The sequence below is a fragment of the Ambystoma mexicanum genome, chromosome 6q (genome assembly GCF_040938575.1).
Source record: "Ambystoma mexicanum isolate Mex_15411 chromosome 6q, UKY_AmexF1_1, whole genome shotgun sequence".
NCBI classification, from domain to species: domain Eukaryota; kingdom Metazoa; phylum Chordata; class Amphibia; order Caudata; family Ambystomatidae; genus Ambystoma; species Ambystoma mexicanum.
In genome coordinates, this window is record NC_090937.1 from 742,198,563 (window position 1) to 742,226,206 (window position 27,644).

Below are 27,644 nucleotides of genomic sequence, written 5' to 3' on the forward strand. Positions count from 1 at the left end.
TGGGGGGGAACTGCCCATTTAAAAAAAAAAAAAAAAGAAATCATTTTCCTCAGCATTTTTTTCGACATTATTGCATTCGAAAATGTCATTCAGCATATTAACTATAAACCGTACACAATATGTAATCTGTATATGTGGTTGTTATAGAGGTTGCATATGTGTAAATATGTATTGTCAAAAGTAGATTTTGTGTTCAAGAGGCTAGGGTGGACTCTAAGCCTCATAAACCCACACCATAAAGGTGACACCCTGTTTTTCTCCTCCTATGAAGGCCGAGAGGAGATTCTGACCAATCCCTGTCAAAGGGGCAAGCTTAGGCTAAACCAGCACACACACACACACACACACACCCTTTATCATAAGCATAAATAGAGACAGCAGAGGGCAGAAAAAGACAGACAGATTCACCCACCATCCGAATTCTGGCGAAGCACCCTGGTGCAGAACTTTCCAACTTCCTTGCTCCAGACTCCAGAAACTTGGCAAAGCAGAACCCATTGCTTAGCTGAAACCCTTTCAGCTAGGCCTTAATTTCCAGAACCAACCCCACAAACCTAAGGGGAACTAAAATACCGCCGGGCTGCGCTGTACTGCTTGCCTGCTGAAATAATTATCATCAGAACCAAAAAGGGCAGATCCAATTCAGTCCAGTGCCGTGCTGTGACCAGAGTGCATTGCAGATCAGATCCAGTCCTGTGCCGTGCGGTGTCCAGAGCACGTTGATTCTGCCAAAATCCGATGTGCCCAGCACTCTGTCCTGACCAGAATCCTGACGGTTCCATTTGAAACCTATCTAGTGAGTATCTATAGATAGAACTTGTGTCACTAGCATATGTACCTTGCTTAGTCCAATCCCTATCTTAAATCCATCCTATCTTGTCTTCAGAACATGCATTGTTAGAAATATTTTTGAATTGCCTGAACCCTCTATCCTATCCCTTTTATTTTTCTTCCTGTGCTAATATTGCTAAAACTATCTTTGTGCTGATCTTTTCTCATCTGAAGAAGGCGAGTCCCGGGCAGGCAGTCGCCCTGATCAAGTGGCTGGTTCTTGTGGGGATTCGTTTTATTCATAGTCATCCTATCGTGTTAGAAATCCCATTTGTCACTTTAAAAGCGCATTCCCGTTTTTCCATTCTTGCACCCATCTCGAAAAACGACCTTCACTGAAACGTCGATAACTTCCTCCTTTTTTGTGCTAGAAACATGATTTCAACTTATGCTTGTAGCTAACATCCACAGCTTTAAATCGCATCTTACTCCTACATCCCGTCCCCTTTCCTCCATACTTATGGGACATTCCTCCATCCTGTGGGACAGGACCGGAGCACTTTGTAAAAAGCATCCAAACATTTTTCAAACATTTCTTTTAGTGCTTCCTGTGTGGGGCCCAGCACTCGGCCGTAACCCCGTCCATCTTGGCTCCGCCCCGTGCATCGCCCATCAGTCCTTTTCTCTGCTCATTCGGGACTGGACGCATTGCCCCCGCGGAAGATTTTCTTCCCTTTTTTCCTCTCTGGCTCTCGCTAGCGATCGTGTACTAGTCTGTCTGTCGTTCAAACTAGACTTTCCAGATTGTTCATCGTGTCACCGACGCTTCGCGAGGGCGGACCCCCATCCTCTTTGTCTCGAGTGTTTGGGTCCGGACCACCGTTGGGACTCCAGTTTTTACTGCGATTCCCTTTCGGTCCGGGCACTTCAACGTCGGTTGGAGCGCTGGGAGGAGGTGACGTACTCCTCCTTTGCATTTTCAAGCTTTTATCGACGAAAAGAAGAAACGCCCGGTAAGTTCTTTAGTTTTTAGAGCACCCCACCCGGGAGATATCTTTCTGGGCTCTTCCCGAGCCGGAAGGAGCGTTAGCCGCTCTGTCATCGGGGATTGCCCAGAGGTGCCTTCTTGGCCTAATAATTGTACCATATTTTTCTCTGATTGTCTCCGTAAGGGGCCTGTGGATACCGGAGTACACTCTGATGCCCCTGCTGTGGGGGCTGCTCGTAGACCCAGTTCTACTGAGTCCTGGGGTACCGGAGCTAGCTCTGAAGCCTCTTTATCGGCTTCCCTCAAAAATACCGGGGTGCGCCCGAGGCCTTGGTTGGGCTTGGTGTTACCGAACAGATGTTCGAGACCCTGGGTCTGAGGTCCCTCATACAGAGGCTAAAGTTACCAACATTTCTGAGAGGCCTGGCAAGGCCTTATCGGTGAAAGTTGTTTCTCACCGTTCCTGCTCTTGTGGCGATGGCAGAACTGTTGAGGGGCAAAGAAGGAATGTTCTTCAGGTCCTTCCTGAGGAGGCTAATTTGGCTATTGGTAAGTCGCAGAAACATTCCAGGCCTCATAGTACCGGCTCGGCCGAGGTTCCTTACGTAAAGGCTAAAGTTAAGACCCCTGATCCATCGACTGGGACCCCTGCCTCACTTTCTCACGTGCCGCAGTTCCCCTCAGGTGATGACAAAATGTCGGCTGTTCCCGCCACGACCACGGTGGCCATTTTGGGCGCTTCCCCCTACAACTACGCCATCGGCCTCAGGGGTAGGGCTTGGTACTGTGGGTGAACATAAAATTCCTTGTGCGCATCCGTTTTGCCCAGTTTACGACGAACTCTCGGATGCTCCTTCCGCACAATGTTTCGTTGCCTGTGGGGTCGGCACCTTTGATTTTTGTGGACACTTCGGGGGATGGGCCTGTGTGGCAACCCTCCCCTTTGAGTCCCTGGAATTATCCTCCTCATGAGAGGCCTCCTCCGGTAGCTCCAAAACCGTCTCCGGAGGACGCTTTTTCCGACAAATTTCAGACGCTCATGCGTACTGACCCCATGAGGGAATATTTCATTGGTCTTTTAGGGAGATATGCCCACCTGCGCCTCCGGCTCCACCTGCTCCTCCGGTGGCTCCGCCCTTGCCTACGGTGCCTCCCCTGACCCTTCTGCCATTGCCCCCATTGTCCCCTGTGGACAAGGCAGTGCCTGACATGGTTCAGCAGGATCCTGACGTGTCGGATGAGGTGCAGGGCGATCAGGACAACAAGGACCTGCCCCCCTCTATTAGAGCTTTTCATGACCGGGTACTGCTTTTTGGATGTTCCGGTGCCCGAGGTACCCGCTCCGCAAGAGGGTGTGCTTTCTGGGGCGTTCACCCTGTCTCCTTAGGAGCATACAGGCCTGTTCTTGCAGAAGGATATTTTGGCTGAGGTCCGTAGGGTCTGGGAAAAGCCACACTCTGGACTTTTCGTCAATAAGAAAATTGACGCGTGATACAGGCTGCATTCTTCGGAAGAGGTGGCCCTGTCGTCTTGTCCGCCCCCCTCCTCCACAGTGGTGGCTGCGGCCACTTTACAGTGCAGGCCTGCAGCTTCCTCTTCTACGACGGCTACTCAGGTTCTGGGGAAGGACAAGCTCCTCGACTCCCTTGGGAGGAAGATTTTCGCTAACTCGGCCTTGCAGCTCCGGCAGGCCAATGCAGAACTGGTGTTATCGGGGGAGAATATGAGGAGAAGCTAGAAGACTTTAAGGCGGGATTGTCCGATGCCAGGGTCTTGTCCCAGGATCTGCTGGAGGCCGCGGTTTATCACGTAGACACTTCGGCTTGGGGCCTTATGCTGGGAGTTGATACCTCCCGACAGGCGTGGTTGCATGCCACCAAATTCTCAAAGGAGGTGCAGGACAAGGTGTTGGACCTTCCGTCCTTCCGTTTGACGGTAAGGAGCTTTTCCATTCTACAACGGATGTGGAGCGGACCAAAACGAAAGACAGCACCCAGACAGCTAAATCCTTGTCCGTCCTGGTTAAAACTCCTTTTAAGATCCAGAGACCGTTGTCGCAAAGCCGGCGCTCTTCTGGGTTTAGAGGTTTTCTAGACCGGAAATCTCGTAGAGTGGATACCCCTTTGGGTAATAACCACCGGAGGCAGCAATGGAGTCGGTTTTTCTCCCGCTCCTCAGCCTCCTCCTCAGGTTCAGGTGGTAACACCACTGAAAAGCCTGCAAAACGAGGGTTCTCCGCGCTTGCACGAGACCCCGGTGGGAGGACACATTGCATCTCATTGGGAGGCGTGGCAGACCATCACCGAGGACAGGTCGGTCTTGTCAGTCGCTCGGGCGTGCTTCCACTTACCTTTACCCCCTACCCCACCCTTCAACCCTCCTTTCCAGCAGTCGGGGTCGTCCTCCCTAAAAGCCAAGATTCAGAAACTTCTGGATCTCAGAGCTGTGGAACCCGTTCCCCTTGGGGAACGAGGGGAGGGCTTCTACTCCTGGCTGTTTACGGTGCCCAAACCCAACCAGGCTGGCCTGCGCACCATCCTAGACCTTTCCCAGTTCAATCTTTTCCTACCCCAAGAGAAATTCAAGATGATCTCGCCCAACCAGATATGGTCCTCCTTGCAGATGGGCGATTGGCTCAGCGTGGTGGACCTTCAGGATGCGTACACGCATATTCTGATTTGGAATCTACACAGAAGATATCGCCGCTTCTCTGTGGGAGAGGAGCACTTCCAGTTTCGAGTGCTTCCTTTTGGCCTCAGCTCTGTGCCGCGTGTCTTCACGAAGATGATGTCTGTGATCGCGGCCTATCTTCGTCTGCAGGTTATACATGTGTATCCGTATTTGGACGACTGGCTCTTACGCAGCCCGTGCCCTTTGAAAGCCGCCTGCAATCTTCAGTCTCTCCTCCAGCTTCTGTTCCACCTTGGGCTGTTGGTGAACTGGTGGAAATCTTCCATGACGGTCTCTCAGGACTTGATTTTCCTGGTTTTTCGCTGGAACACGATCGACTGCAGAGTGTACCTGACGGAGGACAGGATGGCAGATCTGTTGGCCACGTGTCAGATGTTTGCGCAGTCAGAGAACATGTCGGCCTGGTGGTTCCAGAGGCTTCTGGGCCTCATGGCCTCGTGCGTGTTGGCTCTTCCTCTTGCCCATCTCAAAATGAGGCGGACTCAGATGGCTCTTCGGAGTTCTTGGCTTCAGGCTGTGGATCCGGACTCCAAGTTGATAATGATTCTGGCTTTCATGAGAGCAGACCTGAACTGGTGGTCGTCTCTCGGCAACCTGTCGGTAGGAGCTTCAGGACCCAGCCCCGATGGCAACAGTCACGACGGACTCCTTCCTTCTGGGGTGAGGTGCGACGTTGATCTTCTTCAGGTCTCGGAACTTTGGTCGCCTCAGGACAAGCTCCTTCACATAAATCATCTGGAGCTTTTGGCGATTTTCCTAGCGCTCAAGGCGCTCAGACCGATCATTGCCAACAAAGTGGTCCGTATCTGCATGGACAATGTGGTGTTGATGTATTACATCAACAAGCAAGGGGGAACCAAGTCACCCCACCCCCCCCCCCCCTCGTGGACCTGTCCATCCGGATTTGGGAGTGGGCGGTTCTTCATGGTGTCTGGCTACTTGCAGTACACATCCCGGCCCAGCTGAATGTCAAGGCAGATGCCCTCAGCCGGCGGGCGATAGTCCGCTACGAGTGGGAGTTGAAGGCGTAGGTCCTCTCATGGATTTTCCTGCATTGGGGCACACCGGAAGTGGACCTCTTCGCTACGACGGTAAACAAGATGCTTTCTCTGTATGACATGAGGGCTTATGCCTTCCCGCCTCTAGTTCATCGGACGATTTGCAAATTGAGGAACTCGGTGAACTGTACTCTTCTACTCATAGTCCCGTGGTGGCAGGCCAGGTTTTGGTTCTCAGAACTTCAACACCTGTCTGTGTATCCGCCGATCAGGTGACCGGTGACCCCCGATCTTCCTCAGAGGCAGAAAGGGTTCTGCATTGCCTCGATGTTAGAAGGGCTCTTAAGTGCTATCTGAACAGAACATCCGAGTTTAGGAGTTCTTCTCAACTGTTTGTGACCTTTGGTAATCCACAAGGTAAGCAGACCTCTAAGGCGACTATCTCTCGATGGATCGCTGCCTGCATTACGGAGTCTTACACCGTCCAAGGGCTGAAGCCACCCAAAGGTATTCATGCACACCTGGTGGCAGGGTAAGGCAGCCGCGGCAGCCTTTCCGAACTATGTCCCCTGGGAGACCATCGCAAAGGCGGCTCCCCATCTGCTTTTTGTAAGCATTGTCTAGACATGAGCTCAAGATCTGATGCTCAGTTTGGTCAGGCTGTGCTGAAGAACCTTTTTCAGTAAGGGGTTTTTCCATCCACCCATAGTTCCTGTAAGGAGTGCTTGGGAATCTCCCATAAGTATGGAGGAAAGGGGGCGGGTCGTAGGAGTATAACCAGGTTACTCACTGTAGTGACCACCTTACTCCTAGTCCATAGTCCCCTTTCCTCCATACGCCCGTCCGCCGTCACCTCTAATAAGGTTCCTCTGTTATTGCTAAGTGGTCTCTGACCTGGCGATAGAAAAGGACTGATGGGCGATGCACGGGGCGGAGCCGAGATGGGCGGGGTAACGGCCGCATGCCAGGCCCCGCGCAGAAAGAGAGGAAGGACTAAAAAATGTTTTTGCAACATTTTTGGATGCTTTTTACAAAGTGCTCTGATCCCGTCCCACAGGACGGAGGAATGTCTCATAAGTATGGAGGAAAGGGGACTATGGACTAGGAGTAAGGTGGTCACTACGGTGAGTAACCTGGTTAAAAACCGCATCCCAAATCCATATTTATCCCGTTATCGCGATTATCGCGCAGTCAAAAGTTTGCCGTGAATTTCGTTTTAGGGAAATTGTTACACGTGTAAAACAGCTTATGATTGCTCCCGACCTTAATTTTAAGATTTCAAATTGTTTCTTGGTATTGAATCATTGCTAGTGTTTGTGTGCAACTATCCAAAGCGGCTCCCATAAGAATTATAACAATTTCAGCAATTTAGACCAAATTTAGTGTTTTTGCCCAATCCATTTTCAAGATAACTTTCAAAGCCATTCAGACAGCCAATCCTGTTTTCTATTGTGTTTGCTGGGGGAAAGTGGGATTGTTTATTTTGTTTGAATTCTGCCATTCCTGAATACCTGCTCTCTCCTCCTTGCCTATTGGGGAGGGGGGGTGTTGAGGGTGTGCAGGGGGAACCTTTAAACACAGTGCTATCTGTTCTGAACACACACACACAAGTATTATTTCTGTGGTGCATTGTTTTGCTTATTATTACTCCTTGTGTATTAAAGAGATTATTCACTGTGACATCACACCATTTGTGATTATTGTATACCTATTAAAACATAGTGTGATTAAACTGTAACTACATAAATAAATATTTTAACTTTGCAAACCAGCCTGATTCCTGGTTCAGTGTGACCAGGGGGTGGGGGGTTCCTTTTTTAGGACTCGTTTGGGTCCGCTTTAATTTCTGATCCCACTTAAAGCACTGATTTACAGGATCTTCAGTGTTGCTTCTTTGTTGCTGCAATATAATTTGGACAATAAAGTACCTGTTTCTATTTCTTTGTTACATTACATGCTTTTTATGAGGTAGCATCAGGGCATAACATGATAACATGACATGACAATACAGGTAGATGTTCATATATATATATATATATATATATATATATATATATATATATATATATATAGCTTTGGGGAAGAGTTAAAAACACAGGGAAACGGGGGTAGGGGGCATGCCCAAATAAAAATAAAAAAAATCAACACTTCTGTGGGGTTTTTTTTGATGGTTTTTTTCAGTAAAAAATCAATCGAAAAAAATTGTTTTGGTAAAATCCCACTGATCCATGTACAGTACAGGTACATGTATCCTATATTTGCACCACACAGCCCATAAACCAAAGACATTATACCAGTACCCTAGATTTGCACCACATTTTCCATAAAGGAAAAGCATTACTCATGTACATGTTTGTTGCTCTACCATTCCACTCGGGCACAATGGGGAGGACATTCCTGCCGTAGTGTATAGTCCTCACGAAGATGACGGTTTTCACTACCTTGAGCCAACAAGACCAAGTGATGGTGATCCTGTCGATCTGTCCTGGCTTTTTAGTGGGCTTTTTAGTGACCTTATGGACATGTTTCAGGTACCATTGGAGTTGGACCCAGACCCTCTTGATGGTGTTTAGCTCTGGAGAGTCCGGTGGGCTTTTCACTCAGTTGAGTCCTCGTTCTGCCATAAACTCAGCCGATGCAGCGTGCTTCAGGTCATTATCCTTGGTAAGCCATTATGTGCGGCTTACCTCTGGGTAATGGTGGTGCGCATACAGCAAGAGGCATTGCATTATAATGTCTCCTTTGAGAAAAGCACTGTCCGTTAACCTCTAAAAAAAAAAAAATCACTAGCCCCTTCTTTGAGTCCCCCCCCCCCCCCAAACCTTTATCTTCACCGGGTGCTGTGCACAAGGTTTACTTGTCCTTTCCTCCTGATTGCCATTCGATTACACCTTTTCGTTGGCAACAGTTGTCTGTTCTGTGAACGGGATATCCTCCAAGTCGCCAACAATGCCTTTATCTTGGTAACCCGCTTTTCTTTGACATCACAGTTCATAGGGCAAAGCCTTTCGGGGTTTCATGAATGTAGCAGTACGAACAGAATCTACCAGTAATCCTGTGTAAAGGTGGGAGAAAGAACAAAAACCAATACCTGTAGCTGCATATCTGGCAGACTCCACGCTCTGTTCCCTGCACCAGACAGCCCACCCCTGTATACTGTACTGCAAATTATGTTATCGGGCACCCCACCCTGCTGTTTTCCATTTCACGCTCAATGCCAGGTGTGCCCTGTAGATTGCTCCTGTGCTTGTCTTCATCCTGTGCTCCAGCAATAAGTTTGCCTAGAGCTGCCCAAATATCCTCTCTTGCAGAAGCTAATCTGTAAGCTGCATAGACGCCTTACGGGAGGGAGGAAAAGGCTAATGGCTGCACAACATATTGTATACAGAACTGCAGCTCACCCCATTTCACCACAATACTTGTTCATCAAACTGATTGATAATTCTCTTCTCTGGGTAGGCTTTTCCACTGGTGTGGTAGTAGATTGCAGACAGTGTTAGAGACATCCTGAGAGTTAGCAGCCATTGGTGCATCTGCCAAAGGGTGTACCAAGCACTGTAAAGCCCCTTCAATTTCTCGCTAGTTGCTGGAGGGGTAGGGCGTGCCATTGCAGGGAGTGTAGTAAGAGCAGTAACATTTATGGTGTATTTCATTGGTATTGTAGTGTAATTATGTCTAACTGTACAGTCATCCCAATAAGGTGGCCTTAAAAAGGGGTTGCCTGCCACAGAGGAGTGGCAACCAGGTGTTTGAGAATTAATCTGCTGGACATTTGCTTGATAGAGCACCATGTAAAGGTCAACCATTTACACATGGTGCCACAGTTAAATGCCCCGTTAACAGGTAATCCTGTCTCCCTGAGTTTGAGGCAACCTCAATAAGTTTGTTTGGCTTTCTCCCAGATTCTGAACATGAAGTATCCTAAACCGAATTCGATGGAAATTGCCTGAGTGAACAATAACTGCTTGTTGAGGCCAGACTAAATAAGCCCACAGAGGTGTCCCGGGATGTAAGGTACCCTGGTTTAGATGGCTCTGTGCTGCCCAGGACAAAGGCCTGTCCTGGCCAATAACCCTATTGTACAGTGTGTGTACTACAGGACACATGCCCAGCAGAGGGTATCCTTGTTGTGAGACCACTCCGCAAAGCACAATATACTGCGTTGCCCCTATTGGATACAGAAGGCAGAGCGTGTATCACGGAGCTTCATGTGCCACAACATAGAGTGGAGAGGTACACGCATTTTTTCGCCACAAGCTTATCGGCAATAACAACAAATCAACCAGGGACTGTATGTTACGATAAGAAAGGGTCTTGACCAATATTATTTGCCCATCTTAAAAATGAACAACATGCCACATTTTCATGAAACCATCGATATCAAAAAGCTGGTAAAAAAAATAGAGGGTCCAAAGCCTTGATCTAGTGCCTAGATACGCTGATCATGCCTAAAATAGAATGGACTAGTTCCTTACCTAAACCTTGGGGTTCATGAGCTACATGGTGCTCCCTTTCTCCTGCTTTTCCTTTATTCATTGTTCTTGAAGTCCTCGGGGCTCAGGTAAGTCAGGTTAGTTTTGCTTGTAGTGCACATGGTGATCAGTGACTGGTCCAACTAGGGTCTGGGTAGTGCTGAAGAATGGATGCGGGCCCGCTGCACAAAAAGCAAGATATGTATTACTTCATGGGTGGGTTCAATGACCTGCTGGGTGGACCCTAGAGTCCCCAGGTTATCCTCTCATAAGTAATTAATCCATAGTTAATATTGTGAAATTGATTGGTTGTTCGGGGCAATGGCCATCATTTCTTCAAGGAAAGACCTGCAGCCCATTTTGCAGTATATAACTGCTGCAGCTAAGGGCAAGTTTGGCCTGGTGGTACAGGTGCTGGAAGGTCCAGTTTAATAAAGCCAGTTTCTTTTCAGGTTAATACTTCCAAGCAGATCATTGCCACATTGACAGATGGTTTAATAGCCTGGTGGACGTTGGAGGGTGTGTTGTCTGTAAACCATGTTTCTGTTGGGCAGGATGTGGATGAAGGATGGCTTGGGGAAAAGCCGTGAATTACCATATTGTTGAAGATTTACAAGAGACGGAAAAATTAGCCTAATGGCCTGGATGAAAAGCTGGCGGGGAAATGAGCAGAAATGGAGGAGTGGCTGTTGTTCTGACTCCATAAGACTAGTGTAGCCCTTGGCCCCACAGAGACCAGCTAGTGCAGCTACACACAAAGACGAAGACACCAGGGTAACAAAGGTTTTTATTGAAAGTGTAGCTTGTGTTTTATTTGTGTCCCTCGCATGTGTATGTTTTGGACTAAACCATCCAGCCCACTGGGCTGGATAGAACGTTAAAAGAAAGAATAGAATGGAACTACCCAGCCCAAACATGAGTTGGGCAGGGAAGACTAAAGAATCTGAAAAGGATTTCAAATAAAGACAGTTAGAGAAAAGTTGAGAAGAGAAAGACTTACCTGGGGTTGCTGCCTCGAACAGCCCCTCAGTGCCTGAATCCAGCAAATGGCTCCAGATGGCTCGTGGGGAGTCCAGCCAGAGGGCCGAGCTGCTGATGTCAGATGTCGACCCGCCCACAGGCCAGACCCGAAAAGCCCAGTGGCGTGCCAGGTGCTGGCGGGGCCAATGAAAAGCAGCCCAGCCTGGGTTGCATGTGGGGGTGGCCCAGACCAGGCTGCCCGGTCATGCCCCTGATGGCCTGCCTCGTGGCCAGCAAGGTGGGCCCTTCATTGAAGCCCTCACAGACCGTGTATGTTAGATGCAGCCTGATTGAAGTCCTGGATTGCTGCTGCCAACTCGGGTGAATGGGAGGAGGAGGAGGTGGAGGAAGTCCTGGGTTGCTCCATTGAGCTGCCCGGGTGAAGAAATTCCTGGGCCGCCAGGCGGAGAAGCCTGGGTGAAGGCAGTGGCCCGCCCCCTGCATCAATGCATTGCAGAGAGGGCGAGCCAGAAGCCCAAATGAGGCCTCAGAACACAACAGTGAACTCTGCAGTGTCTCAGTTTGTCATGGGGACACCACCCAACACAAGATGGCCACGGGGAGTGCAGAAGTAAGCACGGCGGCGTCCCCTTGACAGTTAGGACACTACCCGATAACAAAATAGGGCCCACCCAGAAGACAATAAAGGACGATGGGTGTGGCAATAACAACAAGCGGACCCCCACTTGCGAAGTGTGCACCCAGGACAACGCAGGAGTGCGGGTGGCCCCATGTGGTGGATGGGCCACCCAGAAGAATTGAGAGGAGCCAAGCCCCAGCCACAATCCAGCCTTGCCATCAGGATCAGCAGAACCAGCTTGTCACTGGCCAGCCTTGACTTCAGCCCTGCACCAGCCAGCACCACCAGAGACTGATGCAGTCACCCCACTGCGACAGTGTTTTTTGTGTTATGTCAAAATATATATATATATTGGGGACTAAGGGTTTAATGGGAATGTTATGTCGTATTAAAGGTTAAGTAGGGGTTGGATGCTTAGGCTAAGTAATGATTTTAGATGGGGGGGCAGGGTGAGGTACTTTAGCGTTAGGTAGTGGGATAGTCTAGAGGGCCTGCCTGAGGCCGTCTAGTGAGATGGGACCCCCGACAGAGGCCCTCCTCCCGGCCTCGCACTTTGTTTGGGTGTTACTGGGATTAGGTATGGTGTCTGTTGCAGCAAACTCACCTTAAGGGCCCCTGAAACCCCTCCTAGAGAGGGTGCGCTGATGTGGCAGGTCCCAAGTCAGTTGGAACTCACACCAGAGGAATCCTAGAAAAGTAAATGGTTTAAACAGTATAAAGTGTTTTTAATTTAATAAAGAGGAGTCCCCGTTGGGATCCCTATAAAATACACTCTGGTGTTGGTGTCCCTTAATGGTCTAAGAACTCTGGGTGTAGCCCATTGCATGTTAACAGGAATTTTATTTAAGTAGGTGCAGCACCCCTTCTTACATAGCGGTAGGGTGGGGTTTCCACGGGAACAGTCCCTGACGGAGGCCAGGAATAGATGCTCCCTGGATTGGGTTAGGGGCAGGAAATGGGCTACACTAAGGGGTGCAATTGAAGTGTAAGTGGGTGCTATATATTCACGCTGCAAAGGCAGTTGGAGTCTGAGACCACAGGGTGCTGGATCAACAAGCCAACGATGCAACTCAATTGGCTTAGCGCATTGGCAGCAGATGCCGCCACCTGCCCATGATCAATTCGGCCAAGGTCTTCAGAAGGTTTGTGAATGACTTGATGGATACTACGAGCTTTCCTGTGCAATCTGCGTCAGAGCTGCATATTCTTGGCAGTGGCAAGGGCAGATGAACTGGCACGGCCTGAAGTCGCAACTTCCCAATACTGCTGCTAGACCGGACTAAGGAATTGCCCCAATTCAAAGGAGGAGCAACACAGTACCAATGCCATACCAGGAGGTAGTTTGTTAAAGCAGATTATTACATGTGAGGGCAAATTGAGGAGGATGGTGAGGCAGAGGTCGGAATACCAGCCTGGTTTGAAAACTCTGGAAGCTAGTTCCTTAATGGATTTCAGTGCGCCGAGACCTCTGGACCAGCACTTATAGTATATAATTATTAAATATGTGCAGGGGTGGAGTGGCCATTAGGGAACTCTGGAGATTTCCCGTTAGGCCTCTGCAACCAGGGCCTCTTTTGTGTGCCATTTCCACATGTTCTCATAGGAAAATGTTTGGGCTTGTGGGAACTGTGTAATATGGGGCCACTTTAAACATTATTTCCAGGGCCTCTTTTGGTTCCCAGTCCACCTCTCTATATGGATCTATTGAGAGAAACTGTATTTCTCCTGAAAAATAACATCATTTGGACAACCAGGATCAATATTTCGGTAGTAGGGCATATGGTTTCGAATGTGTAGTCCATGTTGCTCTTAGGGGTGCTGATGCCCGGGAAGATTGTTGACATCCATGACACCACAGGCAAGAACAAGGCTGCTTCCAACATGCCACCTTTCACATATCAACGCGAGGCGACCTCGATGGAAGAAGTTCGGCTTGCACATAGATTTAAAACTGAGCACCCCTATAACTGATGGCACCACTCCCTACAAGTAAATCCTTGGCATTCTAAAAATGGACATTGCATGCATATCTGAAGGCATATCCGGTGTTTGGAATCTGTTATTGTGTGGAATGCTCTGGCGCGTGGGAATCTCTGTCCACTGCTTCCGCTCAACCTAGTTTGCTGTTGCTCGAGCTTAAAAATCAGCGGCAACTGAAGGTGACATTTTATCACTTTCATTCCAATGGGGGGGGGAGGTGACTCATTTCCCCTCTCTCTCTTCTCTGTAAACACTGCAGCCCTGTTGCCACATCGGATTGTGCAAGTCTTGCTATTTCAGAAGCGCACTGGGCATGCCTGCTCCATCCATCTGTGGGGTTGGCGGGGAGGAGGGAGGGCTCCTAGCCGCCTTCAGGGCTGCAACCCATTTGCTTCTCGCCACACAGCTGCAGCGCATTTGCCAGACCGCAGATCAGGCGATGCTACGAAAAACTCGCACATCATTGATAAGTCATTACTATATAAGGTTGTGTAAAATGTAAATATTGAGATGGTCTCCGTCTCTGTTTTAATCTCTTACATGCACGTGGCACTCCGAGCCTGTTTCTGAGGTATAGCCAGGGGTCAAATCTTATTAAAAAAAAAAGTGAAGGAACTCATTAACATACCAATGGATTGTCCCAACACTAGAAATTAGCATATCAAGGTGCCCTCTGAAAAAGCATGGGGACTCTGTCCACCCGCCAAGTCCTGTCTCTCCCTCTGTCCACCTGCCAAGTCCTGTCTCCAGGGCAGTTTCTAGCCAACTTGGTGACCAGGGCTAAACATCAGAATGTGCCCGCCCTACCCCTGCCCGGCACACGTCACTCCCAAACTACATCTCTGCCGTGTGACAAAACCCTTCCTCAATATGAATAAATAATTGCTATATAAATTAAGCTGGGTTCATTACATTGTAATTCAAGTACTTTACAGAAGAATTCTAATGTGGAAACACAGCTGTTGCTGCCAAAGTAAATGTTTTTTCTGTCACCTGTTCTTAGGGAATGCCTTGCCTAAATGCAGTTTCAAACTGTTTGTATTGGCACAATGTGGTTGAAAAGCCTACCAGGGTCTGAGGGCTGACTGACTTGGCCTTGTGTTGCAGGTGTACTGTTCGTACCAACTCACTTGTATTTCACAAGGGGCAATACTAGACTAACCACATTAATTATTTCTGATAGATTATCATTCTAAATATGGACAGTCTGGTACACTCTTATTGTACTCTGTTAAAATACCTGTGAGAGTGGGAAGGGGACAAATAGCACCAATGAGTGTTCCTGTCTGCTTTACATTAAATCGCAGAGCATTTCAGGACTTTAACAGTGATCAGAGATCTACACATTTGATAAACAAGTCTGTTAATAGGATTGCACATGTGAATCTCTAAATTCATAACTGATGCATGGCTTGGTGCTCACATCACGGTTCACAATACTCAACCTAGTATTAAAATGTTTGTAACCATGAACCAGACATGCTCATTTGGACAGTTTACGTTTTTGTATGCGAGTATGAAATGGCTGCAACATCAGCCACTCAAACGGGGTACAAGGGCTCTTTTACTTCTTGTTTCTGGAGAATTTTAGATGAGGAGGGGCTGGGTCTCAGTGTGAGCATGCTCAACCCTAATACTAAAACGGCTCTCGAGGGAATTATATCTACAGACTGGGCAGGATACCGCAAAAGAGAAACCCAATAAACGATGCACAGAAAGGCTACACAGAAAGGATTATACCTCTTTCAAACTTTAGCCTGACCATCAATAAGTTGAAGCATTTTAAACAAAACAGGCTTCTAATGCCCGGTAAAGGGTACACAGTTCCTCAGCCACTACCGCCTCACTATTACGCCGGCCTCGGGGGTTATTTCGGCAAAAAAGAGCAGGCCCATGCTTATCTAACAGAGCTGGCATTAGCATTTCTTATTAGTGCTGGCTTGCAGCTAGTGACAATCATGGTGTGGCAGTGTAGAAAGAGAAAGGGAGTTTGGCCTAGTGGATTTACAATTTGAGCCAACTTCTTTGATTGCTTTGTGTTTAAGTGTGGCCACAGTATGGCATGCTCTTCAGTCACATATACAAAACATTGCAGTGTGCTCATGTATGGACATTGGGCACATCAGACAAAAACAGGTATATCTGATGTTTACATAAGGGAGCACCACATATACACCATTAACCAACGGGGTGGCGACTTGTGCAGCGCACAAATCATTGCTGCACACATCACTGCAATGATTTGCCATGGACTACTGTCCACACAGTGACACACAATGAACCCTGCTTTCCTAATCAAGGTGCCAAGTGACATTGAGTTGCCATCTGGTGTGCTGGCTAGGCAGTGGCTGGCTTGTTCAGACAATGAAAAAAACCTTTGTTGCTGGGCATATGCATTTAGTCCATGTCCCAAAGCAGCCACTAGAATACTTGAGCAAGAAAAATAGTAACCTTCCCAGGAATGCACCATATGTAATTAAAAAGTAATATATATATATAAAAAAGTTTTGGTGTGTCAAATAAAGAGACATAACAATGAAGACAATAGTTTAAAACGTTTCTGTGTGGCACGTTAATTCTCTTGGAAGAATGCATAGGTTTGGTCAGCTAACTGATGCTTGTCCGGCCTGGTGAATACAAATGCCCCATCTTCAGTTCTTAACAGTGAAATGTTAAGCACATACTGTGTATAAACAATGGCTTGTTAAGTGAGCCATCACTTATAAATTGCCCCACTTGGAAGGCTGTCAGCACAAAGAATGAGGGGCACAGGGTGTGTGACTCCAGAGCATCTCACACGCTGCATTAGGAATATGCATTCGTTTGTTTGCATATTCCTAACGCATTGCACGTCATGCCAAAGTCTTCACAGTTCAGCAGCCGCATCCATCCACACATTGCAGAGCAGCGCTCACCGGCGAAGCAGGCTGCTTCATCTGATGTCTGGCAGATTTTTCGGTGGGCCCCTGACTGCGCCCACCTCCTGAGCTATTTAGCTCTGTGCCCCGGGCGGTTGCCCATCCCGCCTGGGCCAAGAAGCGGGGCTGCCTGTCTCTCCCTCGTTCTTGCATAGACTTCCCGCTACTCATGGAGGATTGACCTCGGTCTGTGTACTTGAGTTCAATATACTGTGGGTTTGCGGAGTGCACGTTACAAAACTTACTGTGCTATTAGAATATTGTTGAGATCTTGCTTTATTTGCTGGTAGTTTTTGCAGTGGTGCTTAGCTGAAGGCACTATGAATGCCTGTTTTCTACAAATCAGCAGTGGGCATGCGTGATCACCCATATACCTTGCTGCCCACTTCACCTTCGACCTTTGTCTTCGAGCTCCAGATCACAGATCACACAATACACCACAATAGGTGGCAAGAGCTTCCTGCCGTGGTTGAGTTCTTAGAACCTTTTGAACAAACTGCAAGCATGGCCTCACCTCGGGCATGCGTTTAACTTGTGCTACAGATCATCTTTTCTAAAAATGACAGCCTATTAGTTTGTCTTTTTTAGTAAAAGTGCAGTGATGGTCTAGCACGCCAATGCTTCTGCAGTTCAGAAAAGGAACTCAAGACCAGTGGTGTGTCCAGGGAGTGCCCTGGGGTGACATGTGCTACCCCTGGAATCTTATTGACCACCTCAGGTGCCACCCCATTATCCTATATGTAAGGTGGTTCTCCCAAGGGAAGGTGGGGGGGGGGAGAGCAGCTACCTGTAAGGGTCCTGAGCAAGGGCTACCTTACCGCACACATATGCGAATGTGAACCCAGGGGGGATGGTCTAAGCTTTGCACTGTGGACAGCCAAGCCCTGGTGGCCAGCCGTCCTATGGTCGCACCATGTCAAATAAACAGACACAGCCTCAAGTGATTTGGATAGAGTCAAACTCCTTTATATAACAGTAATAGACCAACAGATCCGCTACTCGGTATACCCGAGTAATATGTCATTTACAAAGCCCTCTAGTTCAGTTGAGGCACAGTCATTTAGGATTCATTCTTGCATTCCCTCCAATAGTTCTAGTTCTCTTTAACCCCCACTGTGGTCACTGGGGAAGCGCAGGACCCTTCAAAGAGGATACCAATACACGAATAGTACCGTGGGAAAACCTGCGACTAACACACAGGTGCTGCCATCCTGCACTGGACTGTCTCCCTCACCACGCCGTGCGCTTACTGTACCCTGGAGCGGGAAGAGCGCAAGCTGGCCAGATACTACCGGAGTGGTCTTCAGCATGGATGGTCAAGATGCCCTACGCGTTACTGAAGATGATGCTCTCCCTATCGCTGCGCGGCCTGCCGCTGCTATATTCAAAATGGTCCTGTCCACCTGTCCCCCAGGGCGGGGAGATAGTGACAGGATTTTAGTAAAAATCCCCTCATCCACGCTCCCATTCCACCTGTGGGCGGGCCGTACCAAGTCCCTTGGATCCTGAGAGAAGGAAATACCTGCAGACATGAAAACAGGACTGATATTTTTCACGTAAGAATCCCCCTCCATACTTTACAATTGAAACTCCCACGCTGGCATGCGACGGGCGTTTACATATAATATGATCTATATGTGTGTGCGCTCGTACTTCAAGCCACCCCTGAATAAGTCAGTGCCACCCCAGCCAAGAGTCTGGGCATGCCATTTCTCAAGACCCTGCTCTTCAGGGCATCCGTAGGAGCCACATAGCACCCCCCCCACCCGGAAATATACCACTCCTCTAGTATGGGATATCCAAGCTACTTTCACCTGTAACCACTATTTCCACCAACCTCTGTTAACCCAAAGGACCTGTACAGTGCTCTGTTGCTTCCTAGCTTGGTTTGCGCTATATAAACCCAATTGCTAATGCAAATGCTGTTGTTGACCGATACCGAGGTTCAGACGGTGTTAAGTTAGGAAACTGCCTCCAAGAATGATTTTATTTCGTTTTTAAGTGATCTGGCAATTACCTTTCATTGCTTTCTTCACTCCCCCCGTTATTTTTATCGGATACCGTTCTTGAGTTGGAATTGCACTCAAAAGAAAATGTGCAGATGCTTTGCAATTTGGCAGGCACTGGTGAGCTTAGCCCAGGTAAGCCTTCAATAAGTGGAGCACAGCAGAACGCCCACTTGTTTCCTCATTTCACTGTGAGAGCCGCGTGAAAATTCAGGTTTTCCCTTGCTTTCACAGATTGTGCTTTCTGTGAGCAAGCGTCTTCTGGTGGGAGAATATTTCAAGGCACAAAGCCTTTTAAATGGCCATCAAAATAATACATAGTTTGTGCTTTCGGGATAAGAATAAAAACCCTGCTGCCAGCAGCCTCTGTTAACCATAATAGCAAAGGCATTACACACACTGCAAAGTCACACTAAATGCAGTCTGCATTCAGTTGGGCCAATTTTTCATTGTGATTGGAGCACCTATTGTGACTGGATGAAGTGACCTTTTTCACGTTTATGTATTCACGTACAGTGTGGACAGTGGCGTAACACAAACATATGGGGCCCACCTGCGAGCCATGCTGAGGCCCCCCCACCAGTTCGGCAACAAATCATGGATCGCGCCACACTTTGGGCCGGCCTAAATTACCATGCTTGCGCAATACCACAAGCGTGCTGCTTCAAGGGTACACTGCACACCATACTAGGAGCAGTATATGCGCGTGTATGTATATATATATATATATATATATATATATATATATATATATATATATATATATATATATATATAATGTGTGTATATATATAAAAAATGTTAATGCCAGGCCACATTTAGACATACCCAGACTGGGTGCACCAGTCAACGCAATAAGACTTATGGTTTTATCACAGTTGCCCAGAAAAATATACAATGCCACATTAAGAAACGGCGAGATTGGCTGCAACCAAATACCAGTCTAGCCAGGTAATTACCCTTAGCAGACCTGCTTTATCAGAGATGCCCAGTTAAAGAACGTCAAGCCAAACTAAGAAATGACTAGACTGGCTGCACCAAAATGCCTCTCTAGCCACAAATACCACATATCATGTCTGCTTAGCCTGGAGATGGATTGCCATTACGATTTATTCCACAATCCCTGCCACCCACACATCCCCTCTCCCTCCAACCCCCAAAATCGGCACATCAGCCCAGAATTAAATCCACGTCCCTCTTCCTTGTCCCAGTGCTGACGTATGAGGCACCTTCCCTCATAGGTAAGTACAAGGACAAGGGAGAGTGGGCCTGGAAGTAATGAAGATTACAGGTAACTAAGCCAGGCATTACCTCCATGTCTCGTTACCTCATCCCATTACTTGTGTATGAGGCAAAGTGCCTCATACACAAGTAGTGTGATGACACTGTTTTGTCAAAGGGTGAAATGTTGTGTTCCATCGCTTCCCGCAATATCACTTTGGGGTGGGGTCAAATGACATCACTTCCTGTGATGTCACCAGGGGGTCAAGGGTCGTGTGATGTTACTTCCGCTACCCCTGGCATTTTGGTGAAATGACGTCCCTGAGTTGCCTCTGTAAAGTGCACAGGGTCTAGGGACTGAATGCTCACCTGGCGCGGATAAACGGGCTGATTGGAAGTTGCAAGGCTCTGATGTGCATGAAAAGGAAATCACTTCTCACCTCCCAGGCAGGCTTCTTCTAGAACAACTTCTATGGAAAGTCTGAGATGTTTTAACTCGGGAGTGTGGGTTGGGGGCGGGTACTGTGGGGAGGAGATACAAAAATGCATGACTTTTTATCATATCTGGCATAGGCAAAAGAGGCCTTTTTGGAGGCCATCAAACATCCTCGTATGTGCTCGGACAAGTTTGGAAAGGTACTCTGCCTGTGGTGTTCACACCTGCATGAGTCACGCGAGTGAGGGGGGAACCCACCTCACGTGACAAGGGATAGCTGGAGAGATAATAAAAGGCGGTGATGACTGGAAACGGGCAGAGCCGAGTACGATCTGAATTTGTGTAGTCATGATTTGTTGGCGCTCCTCATCTCCCGCACAATGCGTATACATCAGCCCTGACCTCCCTGCTAACATCCGGAGGCCAGGCAGAAGGCATCACACTGCCCATTGACACCTCTCATAATATTCTTCTAATGTGGCGCTGACTCCTGCTGTCTGTCTCTTCACACGCTAGGAGGTGCAATCGCCTCAGTAGTAAAGAATGATACCTTTACTCATCAAACTAGGCTTTAGGGTGGGATATCTGGCCCCTATGATGTCATATCAGGGGCGTGGCCCCCTTGGGTTTTCCGCCAGAAGTTATGCCTTGGCAAAATCCCACCCCGGAAGTGATGTAGGGATGTTTAACAGGCCCTGGGTCCTTAGGGGGGGTGTCCCACCGGATGTGACATCTTGGGGGCTAGCGGGAAGGCCCCCCCAAGGGTTGGAGTTCCTAGGGGCCCCAAGGGGGCTTCCCCCAGGTGCCCCCACCCCTCAAACCCAAGCACCGCACTTCCGGATCTTTGTGGGTGACAACCGGGGATGCCCCAGTGGGGGCCCCTACAAAGACCCGGAAGTGTGGCGTTGGGTTTTGAAGGGTGGGGGTCATGGAGATGTTTGAGCAGCAGCCATCATTAGGGGTGGGGCTTGTAGGGTGTATATATTCAGAAGAGTATTGGGGAATGTACAAGCCGTTCCTGAAGCCTTGCAAAAAACAAAAACTCAAAAGCCCTCAATACCAGGAGTTATGAAGTGCTACAGCTACTACTCTAAGGACAATAAAGAGGCCGAGGATTTGAAAACCCTTCAAAAATACTACAGCCCTGAAAGTCCACCGGCACCGGCGCTATCCGTCGATGAGGACCCCGATGACGCAGCGGCTATGGATACAATGTGTGAGCGTTTTGATATGTTGAAACTTGGGAGTGGGAAATCACTGGGGGTCATCGACTCCGGTCTAGATGACTCCTACACCGCTGCAGACTATGTGGATATGAGGCTGTTAAGGCTCTTAAGGAGGCCCCGTATGAGGATCTGAATGTTTTAGAGCAACTGTTTCCAGAGGCCGCAATGACCCCGACGTTAGACACAGCATCCGATGAAGACAAGTTGTTTATGGACGTCACTAGCTCCTCTATACTGGAAGATGCTGTTTCTGAAACGTGTACTCTGGTAAGTAATAATGTGTGTGTGTGTGTGTGTGTGTTTGTGAGAGAGAGAGAAAAAACCTGTGAAAACACATGCTCAAGAGCTAAATTTCTTTCTTTTTCGAATTGCAGAAAACGCCAGATAACCGTAACGGATCAGTGGTCCTGAACAACTCGTTTAACGCGGTCAATTATTATTGCGTGTGCTGTTCAAAAAGGATCAAAAGTTCAGCATTCCCAGATGGTGATGTGTGTAAGAAATGCTTTACTTTGAAACATTTTGAAAGTTCTGATGAGGATGAAGATAACATAACCCTTTTGGAGACTGTAACGGTTCAAGCTTTTGCGGCGTCGGTTGTGAAAACGTGTTTGAAGCGTGACTATTACAGTTGGTGTGAAGGGCATAAATATGGATACCCACAATAGGATGCTCATGATTGTTTACTCCCGAATTATCAATCTGTAGCAATACGGACGATATGTCAGATGTTGAAGTCATATAACGTTTATCAGATGCTTAAAAGTGTTCATAAAACCATGGGTATGTATGTACATGCGAGTGTGGGGGGCCTGCTAACAAAAACAATCTTAGAAATTCAAACGTGTCGCAAGCCTGAGAAAAAAATGAAATCTTTACGCCTGGCAGGACCCGTGATTTTTAGAAACCATATAACCCGCTTAATGCAGAGAGACTTTTCTCACCTGCACAGGCTTAGGAGTAACCTGCAGAGGTGTCCAGTACTGCGAAAGCTTGTTTTTAAAAAAGCTGAAAATACAATAATCCTGCTCCTTATATGTGTACCGTTGTTTCTAGGGTAACGTTTCTGGAGGACAAACCGGATGTGTGGGGCGCTATCTGACGCCTGGACATGTGTGGGGAAAAACCTTTATACGCCATGCAGAAGGTGACAATAGCAGTAAACAGCCCACACCTGCTGTGGCGTTTTTATGTACTGAGACTTCGATATGCACGGATTTGTGAAAGTGTAATTTGTATAAGTGACATCTGTAGCACCATCAAGATGCAGGTGTGTGATGAATACGGTCTGTATTCCGATACAACTTGGGTTCTTTATACCTGGGTCCTAGAACTTTGTTGAAGCACCACGTGGCTGAAATGTATGCAAGATTCCTATGCCTTAAAGGCCGTATTTTACAAGCCTCTGAACTATCCGAAATGTTAAATGCTATGAGTATCTGTTGTCTACAGAGTAACAGGCAGGGTAAGCACGTTGATGTGTATAGTTTTTTATATAATGCGTCCAATAAAATATCAGGGGTGGTAACTGTTCGACACCCCATACATGTATACCAACCAGTATAAAGAAAAATAAAGTAAAACGTCATACACCAACCCGGTGTCTGGTTATTTTTTCGTAGTGTATCAATGGCTAACACGCATTCAAGATTGCATGAAAGCTATTATGATAAATGTGGCGTTGGGAGTTATGGGGGTGTTGATCCGCTTTATTGAAAATTACAGCGTGATAAACACCCCATCACACGAGGAGCTGTTAAGACATGGCTATCCGGCCAGGAGACGTATACCCTCCATAAAAATGTTAAAAGAAGAATGACCATTTTCGCAGCGGAAGATGCGCAGTGGCAGGCGGACCTGGCGGATGTTTCTAACCTTGAAAAGCAGAACAATGGTGCGCATTGACGGTGATGGATGGTTTATCAAAATACGCGTTTGCAGAGGCCCTGAGGGATAAGACTGGTGCAAGAGTGGCTGCGGCCTTCAAGCAGGTCTTCAGCAAGGGCCGTGTACCTGTAAAATTACAAACTGATGCCGGTAAGGAATTTCTGAATAGGCCCCTGCAAAACCTTCTAAAGCAACGCGGCGTGCATCATTTTATAACACACCCGGAAGTTAAAGTGGCGGTTGTTGAACATTTTAATAGAACCCTGAAATCTAAACTATGGAGATATTTCACAGCCTATAATACGCAACGCTCTGTGGATATATTACAGACTTTTATCGATGTGTGTAATGACAGTTACCACCAGTCTATTAAAATGCCTCCCAGTTCTTTAACCTCTGAAAACTCATGATCAGCGTGGCGAAACCTGTATGCTGGACGGATATCGGAGAAGTTCAAGAAAACAGCCTTCCGTGTAGGGGACCACGTCCGAGTATCCAAGTTAAAAGGTGTCTTTACAAAAGGCTACCAACAGTCCTTTACCGACAAAATGTTCATAGTGGCAAAAGCATCTGTGAAAGAGGGAGTATACATATATCAGCTGAATGCTTATGCTGGTGAAGTTGTAAGCGGTAATTTCTACACAGAGGAGGTACAAAAGGTGATTGACGATCCCCAGCGTCTTTATAGGGTTGAGAAAATTATTCAGAGTATAAAGGTAAGGGGTCTAAGAAACAGCTTCTGGTAAAATGGCAGGGATGGCCTGAGAAATTCAACGGTTGGGTCAACGCGGCATCTCTAGAGGATCTAAAAAACAGACGCTCCATGAGAAGAAGATGGAAAACACCGGCTTTTATATCACCTTGCCCAGTAACGCCTCTAGATATATTCCCCAAAAATGAAATATCGGAATATTCTGTTGAATTGGCTAAACCCATTAATTTACAAGGTCAGTGGGAAGCGGGGTTGATGGAGATTCAGTACCCCCATACGTGGGACACCCTGGACAAAAGAGATTCCTGGTATACCATCAGACGTGGATAACCTGCTGAATTGATAACTGTGGGTTGTCCACACAGCTTCTATCCCACAATCCAGGCGCTGCTAGATACTATCAACAAATCAATCGCGAGTCTCGAGCGCTATGCAGATATACATTTGTTTCTAAATAACTCACGCTGGAAAGTATTTGTAAGATCACCCGATCTTACAGTGGAGTTGATATGTAGTGGGAAACTTTTGATGGTGTTGGGGAACGTTCAGCATATAAAAAAATAATACTAAAAATACGGACAAAACACATGCAGATATTGATGGTGGATTTTACAGCCTCATGATCTACAGCGATATAGTAGAATACCAAAGGGTTGGTGACCCATACGCACCCCTGATGCGGACCGCACAAGTCGAGGGTGAAAATAATGGCAATGTTAATATACAATACATGAAGCCTGATCATATTCCTGTGTCATTTTGACACCATCAACATCCAGATAAGGGACGATCAGGGTGATCTGGTCTCATTTAAATACGGGAAGGTCCTGGTGAAACTACATGTGCGCCCTAGACGCGAGAGTGACAATTAGAACATGGTGATCATGAAGAATTACGGGGAGCCGCACGCTTGTAGGGATTATTACAGCAGACAGGCCGGTTATGGAACTCAACCCTACTTCCAAGGTGCGCCTGTGATGTATGGTGAGGGTCTAGGAAGTATTTTCATAAGTGTTTTTTGGAGAGCTATGCCCTTCCTGCGCAAAGGGTTTGAATTAGCCAAGCCGCATATGAAAACAGCTGGTACAAACATTGCTAAGGATGTGGTGTCTACTGCAACAACCTCAATCGCAAATCGTTTCAACCAACCAGCACAAGAGGGCTGTGGTCTGGTTTACGTGGGTAAAAGCCCTGCAAAAAGAAAAAAGCGAGCTTCGCGCAGGCGGGGTCCTCTGAAGTCGCATAAAAAACTAAGAACAACCAAAGCCGCTCAGAAGAGAAAACGCACCTCAAAGAAGAGACAGGTCAAGCGAAATAAAAACAGACCCGGCATCAATATTTTCTAAAAGATGGCCTTTATCCACTGTGCCTCGGGGGAATGTGTGAAATCGGAACTAGATCTGTTTGTCGTGCCCCCGACACAGACGAGCATCAAACAGTTTTTTCATGGAAGTTGCGCCCCTAGTGGCACTATCACCATTAGCCCCCATCGAGTTTTACATATCGGGCTCAACAGAGACGTACCTGGATTTGAATGACACCTTACTCTACCTAACCTGCAGAATAACAAAAGAGGATGGGACGGCTATCAGTGCAGCAGCGAAGGTGGCCACGATTGCCTATCCAGTGACCACCCTTTTCAACCAGGTGGACATAACTCTAGGTGATCGCATAATTACACAGAGTGACAAAATGTATGCCTATCGAGCGTATATAGAAAGCATTCTGAAATACAGCAATGACACTGTGGACACCCAGCTCATTGTGGGGCTTTTTTATAAGGACACGGCGGGCCATATGGAGGATTATGCTGTAGATGGAAACAAGGGCTTTATAAAGAGATCAGCGTATGCGACAGGTAGCAGAAACTTTGATTTACTAGGGCATCTACACGCGGATCTGTTTTTCCAGGAGAAGCTGATGGTGAATGGTGTTGATCTGAAAATTAAACTCTCTCAAAATAAAGACGCTTTCTGTCTGAACAGTGATGATGCAGACTGGAAGAAGCTAGGAGGCGTCAGGCTGGGGCTCCAGGGGCACTCACTTCATCTCATTGTCCGTTGTCCACAACCTGGAAGTCCCCTCGCACCATCTGTTTCATTTTTGCTGGCATGAATATTGAGAGCCCTGCTGGGCTACCAGCAGCTGATCGAAGGCTCTGTGCCTTCCAACATGGCCACTGCCATGTTTCATCCGCAGCTTGCAGTGCTGCACCAACATCGTGGCTGATGGCGGATTGGCCACACACTTCTTTTTCTTGGCCAATCTGGGTAAGCCGGCATGTGAAGCCGGATCCCCACTAAGGCCTACGTCTCTGGATGGCATGCCGCGCTGTAACCCACCACCCCCCCTGGCCCTTTCCCACGTCTCTTCCTCTTGTCACAATGTGGATCGTTCATCCTTCAGCTGCCTGTTTGCTGCCTTTCTTCTTACCGGTCATCTAAGCAGCATTGCGGTAAGCCTCAGCATTACCCCTCTCTGCACCCCTCTCTATCCTCCTTATTCTAGCAAACTTCCCTTGGCTGTCCCTATCTGTGAGCCTGTGGCTACACACGTATCCTGCCAGCTGAAACTTTTTACTGGATTGTACCCAACTGTCCTCATCTTGACTTCCTTTCACTACCCTGATTACTACGAATTTTCTCCTGCATCTTCCTATTGCTGCAACTTGGATTTCTTCACCTTCTATTGACTATTCTCTCCCTCAGCAGCTTCTGAATTGCTCATCCCCTAAAATTGCCTGATGCCTTGGACTGTAGGTGACTGCACAATACAAACTCTACAATGGGTCAATGAATCTTGGCATACTCCGGTAGAACCACAAATACATAGGTTGAACCACAAATACATAGGTTGAACCACAAATACATAGGCAACCTTATCCCACTGGTCCTCACTGTCTTCAAAGCAAATGTGGTGGGCACTGTGGGCGAGGAGTCCCCTTTATGGGCGCCCAGATCTCTCCAGTGCCTTCACTTCGAATAAGACTTTGATATGCTCTTAGGTCCCTCCCTCTAGAACCCTGCAGGGATATGGTGCCTTGAACAAATGGCCTGTTTCTTTGTGCTGGCCAATGCCCCCCTGACATTCAACTCCTGAAAATGGGCCTCGCCTGAGAAGTCTTCTGATCGACCTGACCCACCACAGTCTGCCTCCCTCAATGTCCACCAGCATGAAAAGTAACCCTTGCCAGTGACACTTGAAAGAGTGGAACATCTCGACCGCAGCCCACAGAAGATTGTTCAGTGTATTCTGCTCATCTGCTCTAAGCACTCCATTCTGGGGGGGATTTGCACTCCTCTCCCCTTCTATTCTTCCCTATAATTCCATGTGCCTCTGCTCCTTTTTACCTACATCATAGGTGCCCAGGACCACCTGGCCTTCCTTTCCTCACCCACCTTGTGCCAGCAAAAGTATACTGCCTGCATGGCAGCTGCATACAACAGGCTGACCCCACAGTCCACTCCACGTGCATGTTGCCTTTGGCTAACATTCCGCAATGGTGGGTGAAGCCATCTAATTTGCACCCTAACCTCATGAGCCCAGCGGCACAATCTGGGTCTTGAGTGGGCCGGCACCACCATTATGGAAAGAAACGTGAGGCCGCTGAAAGCAAAGGATTTTTTTCCATAAAATCCTGAAGCTCCTGCGCATTCGTTTCAGTCTTCAGGAAAAAAGGCCTCCACTTCCAGCGGCCTCACCTTTTCAGCCTTAATGGTGACGCTGCCACGGGAGAGG

General features: G+C 47.7%; 1 protein-coding gene across 5 annotated transcripts in view; it reads left to right on the top strand.

Annotated features, from left to right (window-relative positions):
* The window catches only part of DCLK2 (doublecortin like kinase 2), a 780,084-nt gene that overhangs the window by 277,125 nt on the left and 475,315 nt on the right, over positions 1–27,644 (top strand). The window lies entirely within an intron of this gene.